Source organism: Arachis hypogaea, chromosome 13 (genome assembly GCF_003086295.3).
Source record: "Arachis hypogaea cultivar Tifrunner chromosome 13, arahy.Tifrunner.gnm2.J5K5, whole genome shotgun sequence".
Taxonomy (NCBI): Eukaryota; Viridiplantae; Streptophyta; class Magnoliopsida; order Fabales; family Fabaceae; genus Arachis; species Arachis hypogaea.
This window is the reverse complement of record NC_092048.1, coordinates 109,262,863-109,275,415: the sequence shown is the minus strand read 5'-3', so window position 1 is coordinate 109,275,415 and position 12,553 is coordinate 109,262,863. Positions and strand designations below refer to the sequence as shown.

The following is a 12,553-nucleotide window of genomic DNA, read 5'->3' as shown; positions in this document are numbered from 1 at the left end:
ACAGGAAAAGGAGATGGCAGCCGAAAATAATAAATGCAAGGAGGATGCTTGATGACTTTACTGCACCTAATTCCAATTTACATGGAAGAAGCATCTCCATTCCTGCCATTGGAGCAAACAACTTTGAGCTGAAACCTCAATTAGTTTCTCTGATGCAGCAGAACTGCAAGTTTCATGGACTTCCATCTGAAGATCCTTTTCAGTTCTTAACTGAATTCTTGCAGATATGTGATACTGTTAAGACTAATGGAGTAGATCCTGAAGTCTACAGGTTCATGCTTTTCCCATTTGCTGTAAGAGACAGAGCTAGAATATGGTTGGACTCTCAACCTAAGGATAGCTTGAACTCTTAGGATAAGCTGGTCAAGGCTTTCCTAGCCAAGTTCTTTCCTCCTCAAAAGCTGAGCAAGCTTAGAGTGGATGTTCAAACCTTCAGACAAAAAGAAGGTGAATCCCTTTATGAAGCTTGGGAGAGATACAAAGGACTGACCAAAAAGTGTCCTTCTGACATGCTTTCAGAATGGACCATCCTGGATATATTCTATGATGGTCTGTCTGAGTTATCTAAGATGTCATTGGACACTTCTGCAGGTGGATCCATTCACCTAAAGAAAACGCCTGCAGAAGCTCAAGAACTCATTGACATGGTTGCAAATAACCAGTTCATGTACACTTCTGAAAGGAATCCTGTGAACAATGGGACGCCTATGAAGAAGGGAGTTCTTGAGATTGACACTCTGAATGCCATATTGGCTCAGAATAAAATATTGACTCAGCAAGTCAATATGATCTCTCAGAGTCTGAATAGAATGCAAGCTACATCCAACAGTACTCAAGAGGCTTCTTATGAAGAAGAAGCTTATGATCCTGAAAATCCTGCAATAGCAGAGGTGAATTACTTAGGTGAACCTTATGGAAACACCTATAACTCATCATGGAGAAATCATCCAAATTTCTCATGGAAGGATCAAAAGCCTCAACAAGGCTTTAATAATGGTGGAAGAAACAGGTTTAACAATAATAAACCTTTTCCATCATCCACTTAGCAACAGACAGAGAACTCTGAACAAAATACTTCTAATTTAGCAAACTTAGTCTCTGATCTATCTAAGGCCACTGTAAGTTTCATGAATGAAACAAGGTCTTCCATTAGAAATCTGGAAGCACAAGTGGGCCAGCTGAGTAAAAGGATCACTGAAATCCCTCCTAGTACTCTCCCAAGCAATACAGAAGAGAATCCAAAAGGAGAGTGCAAGGCCATTGACATAAGCACCATGGCCGAACCTATAAGGGAAGGAGAGGATGTGAATCCCAAGGAGGAAGACCTCCTGGGACGTCCAGTGATCAATAAGGAGCTTCCCTCTGAGGAACCAAAAGAATCTGAGACTCATCTAGAGACCATAGAGATTCCATTGAACCTCCTTATGCCATTCATGAGCTCTGATGAGTATTCCTCTTCTGAAGAGAATGAGGATGTTACTGAAGTGCAAGCTGCCAAGTTCCTTGGTGCAATCATGAAGCTGAACGCCAAATTATTTGGTTTTGATACTTGGGAAGTTGAACCTCCCTTATTCATCAATGAACTAAGTGATCTGGATCAACTGACATTGCCTCAGAAGAGACAGGAACCTGGAAAGTTTATAATACCTTGTACCATAGGCACCATGATCTTTAAGGCTCTGTGTGACCTTGGTTCAGGGATAAACCTCATGCCCCTCTCTGTAATAGAGAAACTGGGAATCTATGGGGTGCAAGCTGCTAAAATCTCATTAGAAATGGAAGACAATTCAAGAAAACAGGCATATGGACAAGTAGAGGACGTGTTAGTAAAGGTTGAAGGCCTTTACATCCCTGCTGATTTCATAGTCCTGGATACTGGAAAGGAAGAGGATGAATCCATCATCCTAGGAAGACCTTTCCTGGCCACAGCAAGAGCTGTGATTGATATTGACAGAGGTGAACTAGTCCTTCAATGGAATGAGGACTCCCTTGTGTTTAAAACTCAAGGATCTCCCTCTGCAACCATGGAGAGGAAGCATGAAAAGCTTCTCTTAAAGCAGAGTCAACCCAAGCCCCCACAGTCAAACTCTAAGTTTGGTGTTGGAGAGTCTCAACAATGCTCTGAACATCTGTGAGGCTCCATGAGAGCCCACTGTCAAGCTATTGACATTAAAGAAGCGCTTGTTGGGAGGCAACCCAATTTTTATTTATCTAACTATATTTTTCTTAGTTATATGTCTTTATAGGTTCATGATCATGAGGAGTCACAAAATAAATATAAAAATTGAAAACGGAATAAAAAACAGCAGAAGAAAAATCACACCCTGGAGGAGCATCTGCCTGGCGTTCAACGCCAGAACAGAGCATGGTTCTGGCGCTGAACGCCTAAAATGGGCAGCATTCTGGCGCTGAACGTCCAGAATAAGCATGGTTCTGGCGTTCAACGCCAGAAATGGCAACAAATGGGCGTTGAACGCCCAAAATGGGCACCAACCTGGCACTGAACGCCCAGAGTTGTGTGCAAAGGCATTTTACATGCCTAATTGGTGCAGGGATGCAAATCCTTGACACCCCAGGATCTGTGGACCCCACAGGATCATCTCAGGATCTGTGGACCCCACAGGATCACCTCAGGATCTGTGGACCCCACAGGATCCCCACCTACCTCCACTCACTTCTTCTCACCACTCTCTTTCACACAACCCCATAAACACTCTTCCCCAAAAACCCTTCACCAATCACCTCAATCTCTCTTCCCCATCACCTCTTCACCACTCACATCCATCCACTCTTCCCCATAAACCTACCTCATAAACTCCACCTACCTTCAAAAATTCAAAACCAATTTCCCACCCAAACCCACCCATATGGCCGAAACCTTCCCCCCTCCCTTCCCTATATAAAGCCCTCCATTCTTCATCAAATTCACACAACACACCCCTCTACACCCTTCTTGGCCGAAACACTTCCCACTATCCTTCTCCTCCATTTCTTCTTCTTCTTCGTCATCTATTCTTTCTTTTATTGTTCGAGGGCGAGCAAAATTCTAAGTTTGGTGTGGTAAAAGCATAAGCTTTTTGTTTTTCCATTACCATTGATGGCACCTAAGACCGGAGAATCCTCTAGAAAGGGGAAAGGGAAGACAAAAGCTTCCACATCCGAGTCATGGGAGATGGAAAGGTTCATCTCCAAAGCCCATCAAGACCACTTCTATGATGTTGTGGCCAAGAAGAAGGTGATCCCTAAGGTCCCTTTCAAACTCAAAAGAAATGAGTATTCGGAGATCCGACATGAAATTCAAAGATGAGGTTGGGAAGTTCTAACAAATCCCATCCAACAAGTCGGCATCCTAATGGTTCAAGAGTTCTATGCTAATGCATGGATCACCAAGAACCATGATCAAAGTAAGAACCCGGATCCAAAGAACTATGTTACAATGGTTCGGGGGAAATACTTGGATTTTAGTCCGGAAAATGTGAGGTTGGCGTTCAACTTGCCAAACATGGAAGAGAATGCACGCCCCTACACAAGGAGAGTCAACTTTGATCAAAGGTTGGACCAAGTCCTTATGGACATATGTGTAGAAGGAGCTCAATGGAAGATTGACTCCAAAGGCAAGCCGGTTCAACTAAGAAGATTGGACCTCAAGCCTGTAGCTAGAAGATGGTTGGAGTTCATTCAATGCTCAATCATTCCCACTAGCAACCGGTCTGAAGTTACTATAGACTGGGCCATCATGATCCATAGCATCATGATTGGAGAAGAGGTGGAAGTTCATGAGATTATACCTCAAGAACTCTACAAGGTGGCTGACAAGTCCTCCACTATGGCAAGGTTAGCCTTTCCTCACCTCATTTGCCACCTATGCAATTCAGCTGGGATTGACATAGAGGGAGATATCCTCATTAAAGAGGACAAGCCCATCACTAAGAAAAAGATGGAGCAAGCAAGAGAGCCCATTCATGGAGCTCAAGAGGCGTATGAAGCTCATCACCATGAGATCCCGGAGATGCCTCAAATGCACTTTCCTCCACAAAACTATTGGGAGCAAATCAACACCTCCCTAGGAGAATTGAGTTCCAATATGGGACAACTAAGGGTGGAACATCAAGAGCACTCCATCATGCTTCATGAAATAAGAGAAGATCAAAAAGAAATGAGGGAGGAGCAACAAAGACAAGGAAGAGACATAGAAGAGCTCAAGGACATCATTGGTTCCTCAAGAAGGAAACGCCACCATCACTAAGGTGGATTCATTCCTTGTTCTTATTTCTTCTGTTTTTCGTTTTCTATGTTATGTGCTTATCTATGTTTGTGTCTTCATTACATGATCATTAGTAGTTAGTGACTATGTCTTAAAGTTATGAATGTCCTATGAATCCATCACCTCTCTTAAATGAAAAATGTTTTAATTCAAAAGAACAAGAAGTACATGAGTTTCGAATTTATCCTTGAACTTAGTTTAATTATATTGATGTGGTGACAATGCTTCTTGTTTTCTGAATGAATGCTTGAACAGTGCATATGTCTTTTGAAGTTGTTGTTTAAGAATGTTAAATATGTTGGCTCTTGTAAGAATGATGACTAGAAGACATGTTATTTGATAATCTGAAAAATCATAAAAATGATTCTCGAAGCAAGAAAAAGCAGCAAAGAACAAAGCTTGCAAAAAAAAAATATTAGCGAAAAAAAATAGAAAGAAAAAGAAAAAGCAAGCAGAAAAAGCCAAAAGCTCTTAAAACCAAGAGGCAAGAGCAAAAAGCCAATAACCCTTAAAACCAAAAGGCAAGGGCAAATAAAAAGGATCCCAAGGCTTTGAGCATCAGTGGATAGGAGGGCCTAAAGGAATAAAATCCTGGCCTAAGCGGCTAAACCAAGCTGTCCCTAACCATGTGCTTGTGGCGTGTAGGTGTCAAGTGAAAACTTGAGACTGAGCGGTTAAAGTCAAGGTCCAAAGCAAAAAAAAGAGTGTGCTTAAGAACCCTGGACACCTCTAATTGGGGACTTTAGCAAAGCTGAGTCACAATCTGAAAAGGTTCACCCAATTATGTGTCTGTGGCATTTATGTATCCGGTGGTAATACTGGAAAACAAAGTGCTTAGGGCCACGACCAAGACTCATAAAGAAGCTGTGTTCAAGAATCATCATACTGAACTAGGAGAATCAATAACACTATCTGAACTCTGAGTTCCTATAGATGCCAATCATTCTGAACCTCAATGGATAAAGTGAGATGCCAAAACTATTCAAGAGGCAAAAAGCTATAAGTCCCGCTCATTTGATTAGAGCTATGTTTCATTGATAGTTTGGAATTTATAGTATATTCTCTTCTTTTTATCCTATTTGATTTTCCATTGCTTGGGGACAAGCAACAATTTAAGTTTGGTGTTGTGATTAGCGGATAATTTATACGCTTTTTGGCATTGTTTTTAGTATGTTTTTAGTAGGATCTAGTTACTTTTAGGGATGTTTTCATTAGTTTTTATGTTAAATTCATATTTCTGGACTTTACTATGAGTTTGTGTGTTTTTCTGTGATTTCAGGTATTTTCTGGCTGAAATTGAGGGACTTGAGCAAAAATCAGATTCAGAGGTTGAAGAAGGACTGCTGATGCTGTTGAATTCTGACCTCCCTGCACTCAAAGTGGATTTTCTGGAGCTACAGAACTTTAAATGGCGCGCTTCCAATTGCGTTGGAAAGTAGACATCCAGAGCTTTCCAGAAATATATAATAGTCCATACTTTGGCCAAGAATAGACGACGTAAACTGGCGTTCAACGCCAGTTCTCTGCCCAATTCTGGCGTCCAGCGCCAGAAAAGGATCCAAAACCAGAGTTGAACGCCCAAACTGGCACAAAAGCTGGCGTTCAACTCCAAGGAGGACCTCTACACGTGCAACACTCAAAGCTCAGCCCAAGCACACACCAAGTGGGCCCCGGAAGTGGAATTATGCATCAATTACTTACTTCTGTAAACCCTAGTAGCTAGTTTATTATAAATAGGACATTTCACTATTGTATTTGACATCCTGGATTGTATTTTGATCCTGTGATCACGTTTTGGGGGCTAGCCTCTTGGCCATGCCTGGACCTTTCACTTATGTAATTTTAACGGTAGAGTTTCTACACTCCATAGATTAAGGTGTGGAGCTCTACTGTTCCTCAAAGATTAATGCAAAGTACTACTGTTTTCTATTCAATTCATCTTATTTCGCTTCTAAGATATTCATTCGCACTTCAACCTGAATGTGATGCACGTGACAATCATCATCATTCCCTATGAACGCGTGCCTGACAACCACTTCTGTTCTACATTAGATTGAATGAGTATCTCTTAGATCTCTTAATCGGAATCTTCGTGGTGTAAGCTAGAATGATGGCGGCATTCAAGAGAATCCGGAAGGTCTAAACCTTGTCTGTGGTATTCCGAGTAGGATTCAATGATTGAATGACTGTGACGAGCTTCAAACTCGCGATTGCTGGGCGTAGTGACAGACGCAAAAGGATAGTAAATCCTATTCCAGCATGATCGAAAACCGACAGATGAATAGCCATGCCGTGACAGGGTGCGTTGACCATTTTCACTGAGAGGATAAGATGAAACCATTGACAAGGGTGATGCCTCCAGACGATTAGCCGTGCCATGACAGGGCATTTGGATCATTTTCCCGAGAGAAGACCGAAAGTAGCCATTGACAATGGTGATGTATCACATAAAGCCAGCCATGGAAAGGAGTAAGACTGATTGGATGAAGATAGCAGGAAAGTAGAGGTTCAGAGGAACGAAAGCATCTCTATTCGCTTATCTGAAATTCTCACCAATGATTTACATAAGTATTTCTATCCCTATTTTATTATATTATTTTCGAAAACACCATAACCATTTGATATCCGCTTGACTGAGATTTACAAGGTGACCATAGCTTGCTTCATACCAACAATCTCCGTGGGATTCGACCCTTACTCACGTAAGGTATTACTTGGACGACCCAGTGCACTTGCTGGTTAGTTGTGCGAAGTTGTGAACCAGGGTATTGGCATCATGTTTTTGGCGCCATTACCAGGGAAAGAAAGAGCGATGAATTTTACATAATCAAAGTGTAATCACGATTCCGCGCACCACAAGGGTAATAAAAAGGATCCAAGGCTTTGAGCATCAGTGGATAGGAGGGCCTAAAGGAATAAAATCCGGCCTATGCGGCTAAACCAAGCTGTCCCTAACCATGTGCTTGTGGCGTGAAGGTGTCAAGTTAAAACTTGAGACTGAGCGGTTAAAGTCAAAGTCCAAAGCAAAAAAGAAAAGAGTGTGCCTAAGAACCCTGGACACCTCTAATTGGGGACTTTAGCAAAGCTGAGTCACTATCTGAAAAGGTTCACCCAGTTATGTTTCTGTGGCATTTATGTATCCGGTGGTAATACTGGAAAACAAAGTGCTTAGGGCCACGGCCAAGACTCATAAAGTAGCTGTGTTCAAGAATCAACATAGTGAACTAGGAGAATCAATAACACTATCTGAATTCTGAGTTCCTATTGATGCCAATCATTCTGAACCTCAATGGATAAAGTGAGATGCCAAAACTATTCAAGAGGCAAAAAACTACTAGTCCCACTCATCTGATTGGAGCTAAGTTTCATTGATATTTTGGAATTTATAGTATATTTTCTTCTTTTAATCTTATTTGATTTTCAGTTGCTTGGGGACAAGCAACAATTTAAGTTTGGTGTTGTGATGAGCGGATAATTTATACGCTTTTTGACAGTGTTTTTACAAAGTTTTTAGTATGATTTGATTAGTTTTTGGTATATTTTTATTAGTTTTTAAATAAAAATTACATTTCTAGAATTTACTATGATTTTGGGTATTTTTCTATGATTTCAGGTAATTTCTGGCTGAAATTGAGGGACCTGAGCAAAATCTGATTCAGAGGTTGAAAAAGGACTGCAGATGCTGTTGGATTCTGACCTCCCTGCACTCAAAATGGATTTTCTGGAGCTACAGGAAGTCAAATGATGCGCTCTCAATTTCGTTGGAAAATAGACATCCAGGGCTTTCCAGCAATATATAATAATCCATACTTTGCTCGAGTTTAGATGACGCAAACTGGCGTTCAACGCCAGTTCTCTGCCCTATTCTGGCGTTAAACGCCAGAAACAGGTTACAAGTTGGAGTTAAACGCCCAAAACAGGTTACAACCTGGCGTTTAACTCCAGAAACAGCCTAGGCATGTGTAAAGCTCAAGTCTCAGTCCCAGCACACACCAAGTGGGCCCCGGAAGTGGATTTCTGCACTATCTATCACAGTTTACTCGTTTTCTGTAAACCTAGGTTACTAGTTTAGTATTTAAACAACTTTTAGAGATTTATTTTGTACCTCATGACATTTTACACGTTTCATATTGTATTTCTGACGGCATGAGTCTCTAAACCCCATGGTTGGGGTGAGGAGCTCTACTGTGTTTCGATGAATTAATGCAATTACTACAGTTTTCCATTCAATCACGCTTGTCTCTATTCTAAGATATTCACTCGCACTTCATCCTGATGAATGTGATGATCCATGACACTCATCACCATTCTTAACCTATGAACGCATGCCTGACAACCACTTCCATTCTACCTTAGATTGAGTGTATATCTCTTAGCTTCTTGGTTCATGATCAGAGTCTTCGTGGTATAGGCTAGGACTATTGGCGGCCATTCTTGAGATCAGGAAAGTCTAAACCTTGTCTGTGGTATTCTGAGTAGGATCTGGGAGGGGATGACTGTAACGAGCTTAAAACTCACGAGTGCTTGGCATAGTGACAGACGCAAAAGGATCAATAGATCCTATTCCAACATGAGTGAGAACCGACAGATGATTAGCCGTGCGGTGACAGCGCATTTGGACCATTTTCACTGAGAGGAGGGATGGTAGCCATTGACAACGGTGATCCACTAACATACAGCTTGCCATGGAAGGAGCCTTGCATGCGTGAAGAAGAAGACAGTAGGAAAGCAGAGATTCGAAAGATAGAGCATCTCCAAATCCTCAATTTGTTCTCCATTACTGCATAACAATTATTATTTAATTTACGCTTTTTACCCTTCATAAATATAATCACCCTTATCATTGATTTCCTGACTAAGAATTACAATATAACCATAGCTTGCTTCAAGCCGACAATCTCCATGGGATCGACCCTTACTCACGTAAGCTATTACTTGGACGACCCAGTGCACTTGCTGGTTAGTGGTACGAGTTGTGAAAAGTGTGATTTACAATTCGTGCACCATGAAGAATCCTCCAAAAGATCATTCTATCTTCCAGTGCGACATTATTGATGAAACTGTAGCTGAAGTTCACCAAGAAGAAATGGAAGAGAAGCACACGGAGCAAGGTCCAAGTGTGGGGACACTTTCTGAAAACAATGAAGACCCTTTACCATTATCACCAGCCCCGGATGATCCAGAGCCTAGCTATGAGCAGAAATTAGAATTAAAGCCCCTTCCTCCACACCTCAAGTATGCTTACCTTGAGGATAAGCAGAAGTTCCCAGTTATCATTGCAAGGTAACTCACCTCTCAACAAGAAGAGAAACTGCTCAGTGTACTGAGATAACATAAGAAATCAATTGGATGGAGCTTGGCGAATATAGTAGGCATCAACCCTCAAGTTTGTGAGCACAGAATATTCTTAGAAGATGGAGCAAAGCCTGTCTGTCAACCTCAAAGAAGATTGAATCCCACCATCTTAGAAGTTGTCAATAAAGAAGTAACCAGACTACTTGAAGCAGATATCATTTACCCCATCTCAGACAGTGAATGGGTCAGTCCAGTACAAGTGGTGCCCAAGAAGTCTGGAGTCACAACAGTAAGAAATGAGCATGGAGAGCTCTTGACAACTAGAGTGCAGAATTCATGGAGAGTTTGAATTGACTATAGGCGTCTCGACCAAGCCACTCGCAAGGATCACTACCCCTTGCCATTCATTGATCAAATGCTTGATCGCCTGTCAGGTAAATCCCATTATTGCTTTTTAGATGGCTATACAGGATATTTTTAAATTCATATAGCTCCTGAGGATCAGGAGAAGACTACTTTTACATGCCCCTTTGGAACGTATGCTTATAAGAGAATGCCTTTTGGCTTATGCAATGCACCAGCTACTTTCCAAAGATGCATGATGAGTCTTTTCTCTGATCTCATTGAGAACTGTATGGAGGTTTTTATGGATGATTTTAGCGTATATGGTGATTTATTTAGCCTTTGCTTAGATAGTTTATCTAGAGTATTAGACAGATGTGTTAGTACAAACTTTGTATTAAATTTTGAGAAATGTCACTTTATGGTAAAACAAGGAATTGTACTAGGACATGTTGTGGCATTTCTGTAGATTCAGCAAAGGTGGATATTATTTCTAGTTTACCTTACCCTTCCTCCGTGAGGGAAGTCCATTCGTTCCTTGGTCATGCAGGTTTTTACAGGAGATTCATTAAGGACTTCAGTAAGTTAGCATTGCCTTTATCCAGATTGCTGCAGAAAGATATAGAGTTCGAGTTCAGTGAGGATTGTACGCAAGTGTTTGATAAGTTGAAGATTGCCCTAACTCAAGCCCCAATTGTGAGAGGACCAGACTGGAGCCAGCCATTTGAAATTATGTGTGATGCTTCCAACCATGCAGTAGGAGTAGCGCTGACTCAGCGCGAAAGTAAGAACCCTTTTGTAATTGCTTATGCATCTAAGACTTTAGATGCTGCTCAATCTAATTATACTACTACTAAAAAAGAGCTTCTAGCTATTGTTTTTGCTCTGGATAAATTTCGAGCCTATTTACTTGGTACTAAGGTAGTAGTGTACTCAGATCATGCAGCTCTAAAATATTTACTAGCTAAAAAGGAGTCCAAACCAAGGCTAATATGTTGGATACTGCTGCTGCAAGAATTTGATTTAGAAATTAAGGATAGGAGTGGTAACCAGAATTTAGTGGCAGACCACTTGAGTCACCTTGAGCACATTAAGGATAACTCCACTCCTATAAATGATAATTTCCCATTTGATAGCTTATATGCAGTATGTGAAGTAGTTCCTTGGTATGCACCTGTAGCTAATTATCTAGTTAGCCACACTTTTCCTCCAAATTTTACTAAGCATCAAAGAGACAAGCTGAAAAGTGAGTCCAAATATTATATATGAGATGATCCATATTTATGGAGGTGTGGTACTGACCAGGTAATTAGACGGTGTGCGCCTCAATCAGGATTCCAGTCCATTTTAGAGGCCTGCCACTCATCTGAGAATGGAGGACATTTTGGCCCTTAAAGAACAGCTAGAAAAATTATAGACTGTGGATTCTGGTGGTCTACTCTTTTTAAAGACGCTGCTGAATTTTGTAAATCTTGTTCTCCTTGCCAAAGGTTTGGTAATATATCCAAGAGGGATGAGATGCCTCAACAGATTATGCTTTTTTGTGAAATTTTTTATGTTTGGGGCATTGACTTCATGGGTCAGTTTCCAAATTCTAATGGTTACTTTTATATACTGTTAGCTATAGATTATATTTCTAAATGGGTGGAAGCAATTCCTACCCGTACTGACGATGCTAACACTGTTGTTTTCTTTGTTAGAAATCATATTATTTGTCGCTTTGGATCACCACGAGCAATCGTGAGCGATCAAGGCACTCACTTTTGTAACAGGAGACTAACAGGATTACTGAAGAAGCATGGGATAGTTCATAAAGTAGCAACAGCTTACCATCCCCAGACCAATGGGCAAGCAGAAGTCTCTAACAGAGAGATTAAACGCATTTTGGAGAAGATAGTAAAACCTCACAGGAAAGACTGGAGTGCCAGGCTATAAGATGTACTCTGGGCATATAGAACAGCGTACAAAACACCCATTGGGATGAGCCCCTTCCGCTTGGTATATAGAAAGGCTTGCCACCTTCCGGTGGAGGTGGAACACAAGGCTTTCTGGGCTGTGAGGGAGTGAAACATGAATTTTGAGGAAGCTGGTGCTGAAAGGAAGCTGCAACTAGCAGAATTGGAGAATCTTCGCCTAGAAGCATATGACAACTCCAGGAGATACAAAGAAAAGATGAAGGCTGTCCATGACAAGCATATAAAAAGGAGAGAATTCAGACCAGGGGAGTTAGTTCTTCTTTATAACTCCAGACTGAGGCTTATGCCAGGTAAACTGAGATCAAGATGGGAAGGTCCATACAGAGTAGAAAAGGCAGAGCCATACGGAGTTTTCCACCTGCGTCATCCTTCTAGCTCCAAATTTCTAAAGGTCAATGGACATCGCCTGAAGCTTTATCATGGTGAGAAGACGAAGGATCACAAGGAACTAGAGGTCTTCCTCTTGGAAGACCCACCAACAGAAGCAGAATGAGTCTGAAGAGCGTCCAACTTAAGGACGTAAAAGCAAAGTGCTAGGTGGGAGACAACCCACCATGGTATGATCGTTCAGTTTCAGTCTTAGTTTTATTTTACTTTATTCTATTTTTATTTTTGTTAATCATTCTTCTTATAATCTCTGCATATAGCTGCATATAGCCTGCATTTGCATTTGCAT

The 12,553-nt window shown here is 41.2% G+C and overlaps 1 non-coding gene across 1 annotated transcript; it reads right to left on the bottom strand.

Moving 5' to 3' along the window:
• Positions 1–407: 407 nt before the first annotated feature.
• On the bottom strand, positions 408–515 carry LOC112740065 (small nucleolar RNA R71). The gene has a single exon (XR_003171000.1). It is a non-coding gene; the product is annotated as a small nucleolar RNA R71 (small nucleolar RNA).
• Between the last annotated feature and the right edge of the window lie 12,038 nt (positions 516–12,553).